We start from the raw sequence: 16,447 nt of genomic DNA on the forward strand, positions 1-16,447 counted from the left end.
GTTCACGGAGGTTTTTCAACAATTCTTGTAATTTCTTGTAAAAAAGTGCGCCGTAACAACGCCGGAATCTTCATAAACACTAATACAATATCGGTATATTGGTTGAAAATATTCAATCAAGGTCAATATTGATGCAGTTATGGTGCTTTTCTTTAATGCTAACAGAATTTTTAAAAATCGCCTGCCGCATATAGCTCGAATAGATTCATTAGTATGCTGGATTACTCGATGACGTGTACATTACTTGTACTAGAAATGAAAATACGCTTTTCGATAATTAACAAAGTTTTACTAATCAACAATTTAGCTAATTGCGTTAGCATACGTATTGTTATATACGAATTGAAGCCAGGGATTTCACAAGGCACATACACTTGGAAAGAAATATCGAAACTAATGCCAGTTTTCAAATAAGTGCTGTAGAACTTGTGCTAAAAATGTGCTGCTATTCATTCATTCATCCGTTTATTTATGTAGGCATCCTACGATGCCCGTACAGGGGAATGTTGTAGGTGGATTAGTTATACAATTATACAAAGTGCGAGGCAAAAAAATGAATTATATTATGAGGTTTTACGTGCCAAAACCACTTGCTGATTAAGAGGCACGCCGTAATGGGGGACTCCGGATATTTCGACCACCTGGGGTTCTTTAACGTGCACCTAAATCTCAGTACACGGGTGTTTTCGCGTTTCGCTTCCATCGAAATGCGGCCGCCATGGCAGGGATTCGATTCCGCGACCTCGTACGAGGTACAATTTCACACAGGTTATACGGATCTATACAAGGTCATCACATTTGTCACTAATTATAAGCGCTGTGAAATAGGTCAATTTAATATCCCGCGTACAGAGCATAACACATTACAACAATAATTGTTTTTCTTAATTACTGAATACAGAAGTCAGAGCGGCGCGAAACATAATACCGTCGTAAACATGGGTAGGTATGATGAGAACAATTTTATATATGTTACAATATGAGCTTTTGCAGAAGTTCGGAGAACAGAATGTTGTTCCACTTACTTTTCAACAAAATTACTTTCTATGCATTCAACGTAAAGATTTACTATAACACCAATGCATCCCATCTCAAACTTTTGGAGCGAATATCTCGATAGGGGTGTCCTCTTCAAAATTAATTCCAAGTGGACAAGGCTTTTGAAGTCACCGGCTACGATTCGTAAATTGCAATATGCGTCGTCGTAATCTAATTACTTCAATATCTAATTAGCGAAACTTCATTAATTAATCAAATATCCCTTCTGAGTTGCCGTGAAAATGTGCGCTTCTAACAGTAATCTAGCTCAAGGACTATAATTGAGCTACGCGTCAAAGGTAAATTAAAGAAGAATTTGTTGATGCTAATAGAAAATGACAACCATTCCACTCTGAGAAGATGAAATGGCAGCGAAAGCTGACGACAGCCAAAGCTCTCAAACGAAAAGCAAAGTGCTTTCGCTGACATTCCATCTTCACCGAGTGGAAAGGTTGCCCGGGCTCGCGATTGTCGTTTTCGTTCAGCATTGTGGGCACGTTCTTCGTCGGTGGTCGTTTCGCGCCGGCGCCGTTAACATTCTCGTTGCTGCTCCCTCCGGCGTTCCTTGTACGCATGTTCTTCTTCGGGTATGCGAACTATACGTGTCCACCCCATCGATAACGCGGCTGTTTTTAGCGCCGATACCTCTCCTGCTTATATGCTGCGATAACCTTGACGTCATGCTATAGTTCACGGCGAGCGTTTTAATCTGTTCCCCATTTTGATGTCTGCGCCACCGCACTGCACCCGTACGTGATCACACACAAAGCAAACAATGAAACACATAGTGCATGGGTTTGTTCGAAATCGCTAAGTCCGTTTCTGTTGACGGACGCCGAAAAAAAACTATCGATGGTTAGTCATTATAGCTGTCGCTATAAAAGAAACTGCCCATTTATGACTGATTTCCTGTCTCGGATTCTGAAAGGATGGCTTACTTAAGCTTGGGATTGGGAAATTCGCATATACTGGGCAACAGTTACCTAGCGCATATTGAGCCGACCCATGCAACGTGCAATCGGTTCACAGGCACGTGCATGTTTAAGGCCGGCGGCGACAGAAGCAAGCGCGCATTCTTGCATGCATTGGCCACGGACTCGGATGGTTTGTAAGGCTAACAGAGAAAATCGTTTTTTTTTGTCGCATCGTTACGTGCCCTCGAAGTCGTTTACCAGACTACAGAGGGTAGCTTATTCATTGGGCAGAACGGATACTGCAGGTGCAAGAAAATTTTGGTGTGGTTACGGAAATACTCAGTCGACGCCTGTTAGTCTGTCACTGATGTCATTGAATTATTTCTGTAGATTATTCGAGATTTCCTGAGCATTATTTATCTGCGTCGAATCTCCAGCATAATTACGCTCCAATATCGCTAATAATGCTCTCAATAAAGCCAGCATGTTGCTATATTTGCCGTGTTAACGCCAGGCATAGGTTACCCGCTGTAGACGTGTTAACGTCCCCGCCAAACGTCATTACAGTTTAATGAGACGCACGCGCACTCCCGCCATCCAAATAAAGCACATTCGGGCATAAAAGAAGCAGCAAAGAAACATCAGTCCTGCATTTGTAGAACAAAGAACACAGGGCTGACATCAACCTACCTGCGTCAGAGGAAGAACAAACTTCATCTGCATTGCGTCCGCTCTTTCATGCCAGCGGGTAAAGCACGTCGATAAACGCAGATTTTGAGGCCACTGGAAGCTCGATGTGGCAGTCAACGGGCCTTTTGAACGAAATGGGGCAGAGCAAAGACACTCGGATCCACCCATCAGTTACGCACGACAGCGCTGTTCAGATGAATAACTGCGCATAGCGTGCCGACGGGGCGATGCTTCAGAGGCGCGAAGTGACAATAATTCGATATTGTCGCGAACGAGCGATTCGCTTTCGTCACAATAATATATTCGTCACGTTGCACCGGCCCTGAACACACTTCGACGTTGTGGTGGTTCATACCTTCACCCTACTCCACTCCCGTAAAAAGAAAAAAATTACTTCGTTAAGGCACATGCCCTGCACTGTGCGTGTTTGCTCCCACACCCGTTACCTTAACAGGGCAGAATAATTTGTGCTTTGAAGTCTACAAAGTCGGGGTGGCCATTACACTGATCATCATCTCTGCTTGGAACTTTCCGCACTTTCCACAATGTGCAAAGAAGTTTGAACAATCCCCTTTCAGCGATGGAAACTGATAATCGCCACTAAATATGAATTTCATAAAAGTAGCAATCTGGGTGAGTTTGTTTTGGTTTATCCGTAATAATTGCGCTTATAATGAGGCACAAGGCGAAGAAGGTCTCTCTGTCCTGTCTCCCTTTTCACGTTGTCCCTTTTTTAAAGCGCCTTCCTACAGAGGGAGGATTACACCTGCATTTTTATAGCCTCAATGCTCCCGTCTCCATCTGCAAGGTGACCTTCACTACCCCGCCTCATATGGCAGACCTTACCACGTACGTGTAATTATTATTATTTGTTTTGAACACATACACATATAAACAGGTATCAGGAAAGGGAAAGCGAGGAGCAGGCTGGCAACTGCCACCGGAAGGGGCACAACGCCTGCCTACTCTTCTGAAGGGAGGTGACAGCAACACAGAAATGGAAGATAGGAAGGAGGGGAGGAAAAAGGAAAGAGGAAAGGAAGAGCAACAGGACAAATCTAAAGACCAAAGTAGAACACTGCAACAGGTCAAATCTAAAGACTAAAGTAGAACTCTGCAGCCGGAGTTAAAGTGACGCCGCGTCGAACAGCCTCCACAATTATCAACAACATCCATGGCTAGTTCGCTATGCGGCTAATTGTGTTCTCCACGATGAGACGCCAAGTAAAGCTGCACGTTATCACCGTTTCACCGGTAGTCGGTTCACAATGTACACTATAAGGTGTTTGAACCCGCCACCTCCCATCTTCGAAGGAAGAAGCGTTAGGGTACAGTACTGATCACACACAGTAGAGTCGGTCACTGAAGGTCACGCTACTATAGATTGTTGAATGTTATTGCTACAAACGTGAGCCCAAGTTAGTTAGTTCTATAAAGGTTAGTAGGGCGCGATGGGCCTGATCACGTTTAGATGCACAGCCACTGGGGTATAAACATTCCTCGAGTGTCGCACACCGCAGGCCAAGGAGATGATAGTTTCTCACTAGCGACATGCGCTGCGCACTGAAAGCGGGACACTCAAATATAAGGTGCTGAAGTGTCTCGTAGCAGCCACAAGACGTACACAATGGACTTTCCGAACGCCCTTGTTTGTATAAACGTTCGTGCACGTTCACGCAACCAACCCTCAGCTTGAGCAGTTGTGCTCTAGCGCGACGAGGCAAGCCTCGACCACGAACACGGGGCGGGAACGTTCCATTTGCAACGCGCTGATCTGGATGCTGCTTGAGTAGGTGGCGACGAATCAGCAGACGAGCGTCATCAAGCTTGCACAAAATTTCTGGGCAGTCACAGTTGTTATGAACGCAACTTGAAGCGAGCCGATCAGCCTCTTCATTGCCGGCGATTCCTACGTGTGAAGGTATCCATTGAGCAACGAGAGATACCCCACGTGATGCAATTTTGCTCGCAGAGTCATTAATGCTGCGCACAAGTGGACAATCAAGCTCACTGCGTTGTAACCTGCTAAGGGCAGCACGGGAGTCCGTAAAGATGACAACCTTCGATGTAATTAACTCCTCTTGCACGTATTTCAGTGCAACATTAATCGCTGCTAGTTCCGCAGTTGTTGACGAAGTTGGATGAGGTATATTAAAGATACGTCGTAGTTGAGTTGAAGGGCAGTAAAAAGCTGCAGAGGCGCTTTGACCGTCGTTGTGTACAGATGCATCTGTGAAAACTTGAAAATAATCTGGAAACTTTTCGAACAAGTGAGACTGAGCCAATTGGAATATTGCCGAAACAGCCATATCAGACTTTTTGTGCATGTCAGGGATTGTGAGGAAAATGGGGAATACGTGTTTCGTGATACGTTTTGGAGGCGGAGACTTATCTGAAGCAGCATGTTCAGAAATCGTAGTGATATCCATAAATAATGCTGCCATTTTTCCCATGCGAGATAATGGGCGGTGAATCAGACGATCAAGGAGCGATTGACCATTCGTGTAACGTGTAACGAAGGTACTTATAATGCATACACATCTTGGCATAGTCGTCTGCGTGATAAAAAAGAAAACACAGACACAACAGCACGAGGACACGATAATATATCGAGCGCCATCCCGCCAACATCTTGGAAAACCTGCATAACGCAAACGGGGCGCTGTGTGGACAATAGCACGCAGGAGCACGGTGAGCGCCTGCCCACTGTGCTGCATGCAAGAGCGAGGCCCGTTTTTAAGTGATTATAAATTTAATATTACTAGGAAAACGCATAAAGTTAAGGACGCACGAGAAATGAAGCGTGGTGATTCCATTTTGAAAAGACGAAGTCCCGGCGCAAGTGACACCTCTGTATCGCACTGTGCCTCTCATATATATGATTCCTGCATCGCACTGCTGGTTATTACTGTGTTCTTTCACCTTCTGTGTGCGCAAGTGCAGTACATGGATGAATTCTGTAGCATGTATTTTGACGCGATGCTGATAATAAACCCAGTTGATAGTCTGCGCTCGCACTGACATTGTTCGCTTGCTTGGTCCGCCTTTTTCCCACAGATAATTATGCTAGCTAATCTGCATCAACTAAATCAGGAATACGTTCTTGTGAATGAGTATAAAACACAGTACATAAAAGAGAAACCGTCACGAGTCATGGCAAGCCTTCTCGAATTTTTTTTTATTCTCACATGAACAGACGTAAGGGTATTGCGCCGAATCGCTGCCAGGAATTTTTATTGCTAGTGAATCAGTAGCAACAAATAAAGTGCCTTCTTTGATTAAACTTGAATGTTAGACTCAGCTATTGCCCAAAACATTGGTAACAAAGGAATGCAGTAGGCCACTGTGTACAACACACGAAGGGGAAACTGAATATATCATGATACAGTCGCTGATTTCTACCTCCCTTGCGTAAACACTTTTTCACAACACACTTCAGTGTGGTCGCCGAAGACGTGTCGACCACAGTTTACATGGCTGCTGTAGATGAGTTCTCCGTTAGCATACAAGTGAACCCCTAAGTCATTATCAGCTGCTCATTTGAGCACAATTTACCACTTACATCAAACATCTGATGTAAACTTTGCTCAAATTTGGTCGGCAATATAATTTGTGAGGTTTGTGCGAAGCAACACTCCCTGTCATAAGCAACGGATGCTTGTCCAAGTATGTTGTCAGTTTCTTTATTATCACATTTTGACGTTTCATTAAACGTGCAATGTATCAGATGGCCCTGTAATTCTTGCCCGTTAAAATTCGGTACATACCCTGTTGATGACATGCCCTGTGAACTGGCACATAACGCACCGTTGAAAGAGTTTGGCAAGAGTACGAAACAGCAAGAAACTACCCGCATTTTAAAGCACTTCCCATAAAACTTATTTATCATTTTAATAGGTTTGGTATTATAAGTAGGGATCTCGAGCAGACTTGCAAAAAAAAAAATTACAAGTGCTTGACCGCAGTTCGTAATATTCCGCGGTCCCACCAAAAAACAGAAAGAAGCACAGAGGCGAAATTTATGATCAATGACTGGGATGAAAATGTAAATACGCTTGGCCACTAAGTCAAATCTCGGCGACTTCACAGCCTAGGCGGCCCAGTCGATTCTTAAGAAAGCCTAAAGCAGCCGAGCAAAAAAGACAGACATTGTGGCATGCAACAGGATGCGAATACGGTTGACCGCCCGGGGCGGAAGTGTGGACCTCGAGCAAATGTGACAGAAGCGTTTCCCGGAGCTTCAAGTCGAGAATTCTGTTTCTTTCCAAGACACAAAAGGCACGGCAGTCATCAATTTAGTTGCGACTGCTCAGTGGCAGCCTTCTGTGTGCAAAGAAGTGGAGCTGGAGGACACTGTCCTTTTGTGTTCTTTCTACGCTCTCATCGTTTTGCGGCTGAAGTGCTTCGGTGCACATTGTGGATTTTTCAGTCTTTATTTAGTGCCCACTTTGGAAGAAGTGATGTGGTTCAACGTTTTAAGGATTTCGTTCTATACGCCGGCGCTTCTCTACAGAAAATGAGTTTACTGTATACGATGCCGCTATTGTTTCTGCAAAGAACAGAGTATACTTGGTATGCTTTCTTTCTCGTTGCTTCTCATTAGGGTGGCTAAATGTACGTGACATTTCTTAATCGCAACCTCTCCTAACATCCTGTAACACACTTTCCTTGTGGCAAGGGGGCGTACTTTCCGAGATACGTAATACACAGTTCACCTCTAGATTTAGGACTCAGTATAAAATAAAAAGAAAACACAAATCATAACGGCCCTATGTTGATCCATCGTAGCCTGCAAAACAATTTCCTCAGCGTATGCTCGCATATGTTCAGTGTTGCTTAAGTCCGTCTCTAGCCGCCTCATTCAACATTGGTTGTTTAAGACTTGATAACGCGAGTGACAAATGAGACGGGCTCATAAACGTTGCCACTGTTTATAAATTCGAACATCCATACGAGTGCAACTTTAAATATTATGCATACCTAACGCATACGTTGAAAGCTCTGTGCAGCGAAGCGTTGGGGAAGTGATCCGTTAAGTTCTGTAAAATGCAATGTGCAAAATTCTGCTTACCACCAACGATGTTGCGAGGACAAAATGCGATGTGTAGAATCAGTTTTACGTCAGTTATGTCACGAGGACTAAGGCAACGTCTGATATTTATTTATTTCATACATACTGCTAGCCTCCATTTGGAGGCTGTTGCAGGACATGGGAAAATACATTGCATCAAAATAAGAATGACAAACGTATACACTTGTTAGTATTGCAGTTTACAAGAAGACGTAGTTGAGCAATACAATAAAAGGGTGTGACCTTCCTGAGTATGCCCTTAAAGGTTAATGAACAGAAATACAGAAGCATAAGATAAACAACAAAAACGTACATCAAAACCAATTAGAGACAAAATGCGGCGTCTGCAGGCGATACTGGTAAATCAAGATGCGTACTCATAAATATATTTTTCCAGCATAGGAAGGAAATCCTCAAGTGAGCTAATTATAATATCACTAGGCAATGACTTCCAGTCTCTGATTGTCTGGGGAAAGAAAGAATACCTGAATGTGTCTGTGTGGAACCTGTATTCAATTAAAAGTTTATGATGTTTAGTTCTAGTGTTTCGCTGTTCAGTGAGAGATACATATGCACCACTGTTTAATTTGTAGCCCTCGTTAAGGAGGTGGAACAGAAACTTGAGGCGTAAGAATTTCGCACGCTTGTAAATAGTCGGGAGGCAAGCTTTATCAAGGAGTTCTGTCGGAGAATCATTACAGTTGTACCTATTATAAATGAATCTTATGGCTTTTCTCTGTATTGTTTCTAGGCGTTCTATGCACTGTTTGGTATGGGGAGACCAGCAGGTAATACCATATTCTAGTATAGGACGAACGAATGAGGTGTAGGCTAGCATCTTAGTGTCTGGGGAGGCAGATTTTAAAGAGCGTTTAAGTGAACAAAGTGCGGTAAATGCCTTAGAAGATATGTGTGACACTTGTTTGTTCCATTTCATATCAGATGATAGGACAATGCCCAAATATTTATAATCATTGACTATCTTTAATTTTTGCTGTTCGAACGTGTAGGTGAGTTCTAGTGGGGTTCTTTTTCGGCTTACTCTCATAAAAACAGTCTTGTCTAAATTAATCTTCATTTGCCATGCCTGACACCGATTTGCTACATGCGCAAGCTCGTGATTTAGTGTTACTTGATCATTATGTTTCCTAATCTCCCTATATATAATGCAATCATCTGCAAACATGCGCATCGTTGATTTCTTGTTATCTGCCATGTCGTTGATGTATAGCAAAAAAATAATTGGTGCTAAGACTGTTGTTCCTTGTGGTACTCCGGATGACACCTCTACCCAATCAGATTGCTGACTTTCGATTTCTACGTACTGTTGTCGACCTGCAAGATAAGCTATTGTCCAGTTTATTATGCTGCCAGATCGGAGAATGTGTTGTAGTTTGCCCAGGAGTTTAGGATGGCAAACCCGGTCGAAGGCCTTCGATAGATCTGAAAATATTATGTCAGTCTGCCCGCGGTTATCAATTGTTAGAGCGAGATCATGCACAGTTCGTGTCTAGATAAGAATGACGATGACGTGTGTTTGCTCAGAGGAGTACGAAACACATGTACCTGCATTTAAGGATTGCGTAGCTTTTGTGTGACAGTGGCACAACCAATCTGGAGATTTGGTAAGAACTACAACATACTCAGTGGCCCTTGGCCAGCGGTAAAAATGGCGTGGCTGCTACCAGAGTCCACTAGAGTCGCGCAGCTCCCGTCGCGAAAGAAGAGCGGTAGCACGGTCGCAAAGGCATTTAGACGGTGGCTGCGTAAAGCAATGACTGGGAAAGCATTGGCCTGAACGGGGGACAAGCAGAGCCTTTCTTTGCGCAACACTCGCTGCAATAGGTATGGCGGCAAGAAATGCTATAGGAATTAGAAGGGGCCGCGAGCCGAAGAACTGGGAACGAACAAGCATAAGAAAAGAATTCACGGTGACATTACGACATGCACACGAGATTAAGTGCGCTCGTGGTTCTCTGGATGGCGTGGTTTGCCTCGCGTGGAGGACATTCGACCCTTGATCACTGTCACCTCGCTCTTTTTTTCTCCTTTCATTCTTTCCACTTTCCGCTGGGAGATGCGGGCAACGCCCTGCATTTCGGGAAGACGCAAGGCGTCAGCTCCGTCCACTGCTCTGGCCAGGGATGGAAAGCAAACGACCGAGAGGCAGTTTTGCAAGACCCAGTCTCGCATAAAGATTGTAAAGGCGCAAGCGCCGGGCGAAAATTTTCTCCGTTAATGTGATCGCAGTTTCTATTCTTTGCCTTTCTACTCGCTTTCTGCAATATATCGGCAATGCCTTGCACTTTATTCTCTGTGAGGCTGCTCGAGCTCTTACCAGGGGAACATCACGCATCGAGGGCCAAGCCCAACTACGACGTGTGAAGTGTTCGATTGGTTGCGAGGGAGTGTTTTGCACTTTTACATACGACATTTGTGGTAACACAATAAGCGATTTGGAGTCGTCACTGTATTACTGGCATTTCTTTTAAATAAGTTGAATATAGGGCTGGTATACTTAAATAAGTCTCGCAATCATCACACGTGTAAAAAACGCACGCCTCTGTAGAATATTGTGTAGGTGTGGGCGAAACAATTTAATCATAATTTGGCCAACATCGGGAGACACTTAGTGATTGTCGGGATGTCTTAGATAAGCAACCCATATCTACGAAAAAGAAGATTGCTCGGGCGGTAGTGCTGTCCGTCTTAAGAGAGAAAAGCTGTAAACGTCTCGCTAGATTGTATTTTTGACAACGAGCTCAATATTTGCTTGTATGTAGTGCTATTTGTGCGGACTAATTTTTACCTCACGCTTACGCCAATATCACTTTCCCGTGTCACTGACATTGTGAGTGTTTTGACGTCATGTTACTTTTTTTTTTATCGCCGTTCATTATCATAATAACTTTCCCGCGTGACGTTTCATGCGCTTTGCGGTAAACTAATCTAATCAAGCATTAATTCAGACTACTCAGGCTTGTCACAAGTCAAGCGATGCCTCTGCATTGCGCGAAATTTGCACATATGCGAGATATATGTTACGTTCGCAGTGTGTTTGTATAGTTTAAGTGACTGTTAGGACTTTTATTTTTTTTCTTTCTTGATACTGTTCTCTTGTTAAATATTTTTTGTTTGTTTTACCAAACGTTCTATTCTTTCGCAGTTACTAACCAGAAAAAGCAATATAGGCGACAAAACCCACAAATTTCCACTGCTAATAGTCGTCTAAATAACCACCGGGGCGCCGCGGCTGGGGCTGACAGGGGACCGGATGGTTGGCTACAGGGAGATAACTAATCATTACAGATTGGGGAGGGTGCGTTTTCCTCCCGCACACCCATAACTTAATAAGCAGCAGGCGGTGGCATGGCGCCTCCTTCAAACAAATACATATCCAAATCCGGTGACTTATAATCATTATTACCCAGACCAATATTCGGCCAATTGTAAATTTTGGCAAGAAAGGGTGGACCTGGATCACATTATCTGGTCCTGCCCTCGGGCGCCCCGACAGGGCCAAAAAAATCAGGATCGGAAGCAGTGGGAGACCGTGTTGCTCAGCTCGGCCCCCGAAGACCAACTTCTGGCTGTCCAGCAAGCCGAGGATGCCGCTAGAGCTCAAGGGCTTGTGGCCGCCATCTAGGCGGGGTTGGCCACCCCCCCAATCTGCCGGCTATATAAATAAATGTTATTTCTCTCTCTCTCTCTCTCTCGGCATTCGCAGAGGGCTACTCATTGATTGCGACAACAAGATTCAGCGTTGGGCTTGCACTTCTCGCACAATGTTCAAAGTATACGAGTCTACGCGCGTGCGACATATATTGGCACGACGATGCTTGCAAGGATGCTCGTGCTGGGAAGAAGGAAGAGCGCCCTGGCGCAAGGTGACACTGTGGGACCGCGTGGTGGTCCAGGGACCCAAGAGGGGGTACGAACTCATTTGCTATCAATGAAATTTTTTGTCTTTCTGTCTATTCGACGGGAAGCAGTCAGCATTCGGAAAGCGCCCCAAAGCGTCTCCATCTGCTGGCTTGTACACGAAGGAGGTTCCTAAGTGCGTTATGTTGTATGTGTGTTGTATGTTATGTTGTATGTTGTCTTAAGTGTGTTAAGTGTGTAGGCGCAGTGGTTTTCACCATCCGAAGATCGGAAAGGCGGAAGCGGTCAATCATGGATGAACATTTTAAAGAGGCGCTTGAAGGAGAATACTGGGCTTATGGTACAGTGATCGAATCCGGCCCGCGAGCATTTTCTTTATATTTGTTCTTTTATTTATTTAACTTTATATATACATTCATCTATATATATATATATATATATATATATATATATATATATATATATATATATATATATATATATATATATATATATATATATATATGTATATATATATATAAAGAGGCTAGAAACGTACTCGATACGGAAAAGTGGTGGTAACTCGCTAAGAAACATATCGGCTTTAATAAATTTAATAAACAGTGGATATTTCTGAATATATATATTGTTTCTACATCGTGTTTTCAAGCTGTTATTAGTTTGGCCTCTCTGAGATACATGCAGGACGATGAACCGAATAGATTTCGGATTCGGTTCGCGTTCACATCTCTGTACATTTCCTGATTCGGTTCAGGCTCAACTCCGTAGCAAGACATGATACAGTTCAAACCAGTTCATAACAGCTCGAAATTAGAAAACGACGACTCTTAGGTCCATCTTCTAATTTATTTGAGCGTGAAATAGGTTATTTCTATCGTTATGTGACGCAGACCGATGCATTTCTGGTACCTTCATTATTACGCACAAAATTGAATACACTGTGAGCCGAGGCGTGCAGTTTAACTGTGATTTGATTTCAAAAGCTACAGTGCATGGTCGATGGAGTTGAAAAGACATTTAATGCCATTTTGTTGCACCTCAATTCTGCCTTACAAATGAGTGCAGCTGTGTTGCAAAGATTGCATTTACGAATAAGGTTCTGTTCGATGAAGCATGCAAACGAGTTCTAAGGACGGATTCACAAAAGTTTCTCTATTTCAACAACGGAAACGTACACAATACCAAATGCTTCTCGTCTGCTTTAATAACGCGTCTATTATTTTACAATCTTTTGCATCATTTTATAGTTTGCTGTAGAGTTGACGCTGATAAGCTATCTTACGGTTATGTGGCACTGCACTCAAAAAAGCAGCGACAGAAGTTGTGTTTCTTTTAGTTTAGTTCGTACGTAGCAAAGTTACATGAATCGTCACTTATGGCTGCGTATCACACAAAGTATCTGCACAAACCAAAGCAAACATATGTTACGATAAAAAATTCGTTGCAGTTGTAAATATAGAAACATTTCTCTACGAGAGTGCGGAAATCGGCTAGCTTGTTGGGAGGATACAGTGCAGCAACAGGACCACTGAAAAATGAAACAACAGAGGCGCTGATTCACCATCAACTTCTGCATTATTCATAGGAAATTTCATGCAATTCAGTTTTATTACATATGTTATAAATACATTTAGGCATGAAATATACACAGAAGGAAGTCACACAGTGAAATACTCGAGAAGACCAGGGGGCCCGATTTTTATTAGTCATATCATAAGAAGACAACAAACACTGACACCACGGACGGCATAAGGGAAATTACTTGTGCTTAATAAATGAAATAAAAGAACGATAAATTAATGAAAATTAAAGTGGATGAAAAAGCAACTTGCTGCAGGTGGGGAACGATCCTACAACCTTGGCATTACGCCTTCACATCAACGTTGATGCCTTCAGGTAGCATGCTTGGGTTTTGTGACAAGTTGCCTTCACGCAAAAAAGATCACGTTCTCGCGAAGCCTGCGGCAGAAAAGATGTTCCACATTCGCCGTCCAGGTTTGTGAGTTGTGGCGCTGGCTAACACTCCCAGGGTTCTACTAGGAAACATAAATACCCAAGAAAGTGGATGGGGAAACGGCGCCGTGGTAGCTCAATCGGTAGAGCATAGCACGCATAATTCGAAGGTTGTGGGATCGTTCCCCACCTGCGCGAAGTAGTTTTTTCATTGACTTTGATTTCCATGAATTTATCGTTTCTTTATTTAATTTATTAAGTACAAGTAATTTCCCCTATTTGGTCCTTGGTGTCAGTGTTTGTTGGCTTCTTAAGATAGTGAAATACTGTAACTTAATATAATTGATTGAAATCAATGACTTTATGCGCGAAAACCACGGTCGGATTATGAGGCACTCGGCAGAGGAGAAGTTCCAGGTTATTTTGACCACCTGGCTTTGCTTGACGCGCTCCCAATGCACAGTGTACGAGTGCTTATTATGGTGATTTTTTTTTTGCATGTCATCCCCGTGAGCATGCTGCCGCCGCAGCCACAATTGAACCCGCGACCTCAAACTCAGCCACGTAACGTCATAGCCACTGAAGAACCACGGGCAAATAATTTATTTATAGGAAGGACTTATATATATAGACGACGGAAAGGTAATAAACATAACCAGCGTCACATCTGCCTGTAAAAAAACCGACATAAGTAAAATACCATTGCCGATGCTTTCTTTTTTCATATACTTTTTTGTTCTTCTCTGTGTTTTGTTATAGCATTAACTGCTTGATACAGATTAATTGTTAAGAATATAATTTTTTGCCCTGATAGTGTGGTGAAAGACAATATATAGAGCTGGCCATCTTAATCGACAGGCCTAAACACATCCAATAAGAAAAAAGCGGTGACTCAGTCGAATATACAGGGTGTTTCAGGGAACGCTTTCAAAAATATTTCAATATTTCAACAAGGCGGATCCTCTTGGAACGAATTTTCAATATCACACCAGTCTCGAGATTTAAACTCCCGAACTTTGCGGAGAAATGCCTTGGCGTTCCAGGTAATTTGTTAGCAAAGCGTCGTTTCATGCACTGAAGCACACAACTGGAACGACGATGAATTTCTCCGCAAAGTTCGGGAATTTATATCTCGAAACTGGTGTCCTCCTGCAAATTCGTTCCAAGTGGATCTGCCTTGCGAAGTCCACTGCTAGAATTTGTAAATTGCAATATGGGTCATAAGATAATTAGCTTAAAAGTTAATTAGTGAATTCTTGTTCGTTAGTTTATTTAACATTTCAATTTTTTATGCAAGAAGTGTAAAGCACTTCGGGTAGAGCGGTTCATAAACTAGAATTGAGCTATCTGCCACAGGCAACCCTTAAAAAATTTTGAAAGTGTTCGCGGAAACACCCTGTATAGAAACGAGTAGATGCAAACAACCTGCTCAAGTTCGCTGTAAGTATCAATGGCTCCCTTTTTTGCTGAATGAAGAAATTATCAGACTTAAATTCGCAAACTACAAGCTAGGGTGCTATAACGTAAAGCTATTCCAAACTTTTCTATTCCAGTTCTGCAATGAGCCCTCCACGACTGGTAAAAAAATTTTCGGACCACTCTCACTTCGCCTGTCTGTCACGCGACGTCCCAAAAGCGGCGAAAACGCCCCATTTGATATGATATGCGCACACTGATTATGCGTGATTATAACAAACGAACAGACACTGTCAACTTTATTGACAAGGTCCTGAGAAACCCTGCCCTAGGGCAGAGCTGCGGGCCACTCCCACGTGAAGACCTTCTAGAACACATGCTCTGACGATGTCCCTCGTTACAGGGACTCAATCGCATTACGGAAGAAGAATAGATCTCTGCCATCCAGAGCTCAGAATATTCACTGCAAACTTGAGCTGTCCAGAGAGCCCACGATGCGGCGGTTAGGCTCGGCCTACCAAACGAAAGAAACAATTATTTCTGATTACAGTTCTTTCACCATTAGCCCTGTGCTATTGGTTAGGCGTCTTTGGGCTGCGCTCACTTCGCCTTTCTGTCACGCGACGTCATAAAACCGCGAAAACTCACTGCGCCAAAGTGACGTGTACGTGTTAAAGGTGCATTAATATGCCGAACAAAACTGAATTTTTTTCTGAATAGCGGGGCAGTGCCCCGTTCCAAAAGGAATAGAAGATGACTGCCCGCCGATCGCTCTGGCACTGAAAAGTCGGAGCTGCCGGTGAACTTGGATTTATTTGCGCATAATAAACATTTTGGCACGGCAGTGTAACGTTATCGAGCCCTTTCGGCACATATGCGGCATTGCTCTGCCAACTGCACTTTGCTGAATATCCGGTTTAGTGGTATTTTTAAGCTTCCGTTGCACGCCGCCACGATATTGGAGCAGTCACCGTAAGCTAAGCAAAGGAAAACGGACGAGTCGCAGACGCCGGCACCACCCTTCTGATCCGGTTATGTACTTTCACTGTGCTGGCTCTGCCCCATCGAAATCCCGTCCCCTTGAGCGTGCTCCTCGCCTCGCGTCAGGCAATTAGACAAGGAAAACTGATCAATGTATATACAATGCTATTCGCTTTGGAAGCAAAATAAATGTCCTCCTATCAACGAGGACCTCATTTGACTGGGCTTTTCAAACAACGCTGCGGGTTTGAAAACAACGCTGCGGTCACGTAAGTTTGACGTCATGAGATAGGAGTAAAACAGATTGGAATAGTTTTACGTTATAGGGCCCCTACATTTGAAACTTCGAAACACTGCTATCTTTTTAGTACACACTTGAATCGGTACATATAAACACCCATGCCTGATACGGCACTGTGTTTTATATCACAATGTACATACATACCAAGTACTAAGATCCCCTCAGTGTGGAACTTGCACAAACAATTTTTACTGCTTGTCA

The sequence above is a fragment of the Dermacentor andersoni genome, chromosome 4 (genome assembly GCF_023375885.2).
Source record: "Dermacentor andersoni chromosome 4, qqDerAnde1_hic_scaffold, whole genome shotgun sequence".
NCBI classification, from domain to species: domain Eukaryota; kingdom Metazoa; phylum Arthropoda; class Arachnida; order Ixodida; family Ixodidae; genus Dermacentor; species Dermacentor andersoni.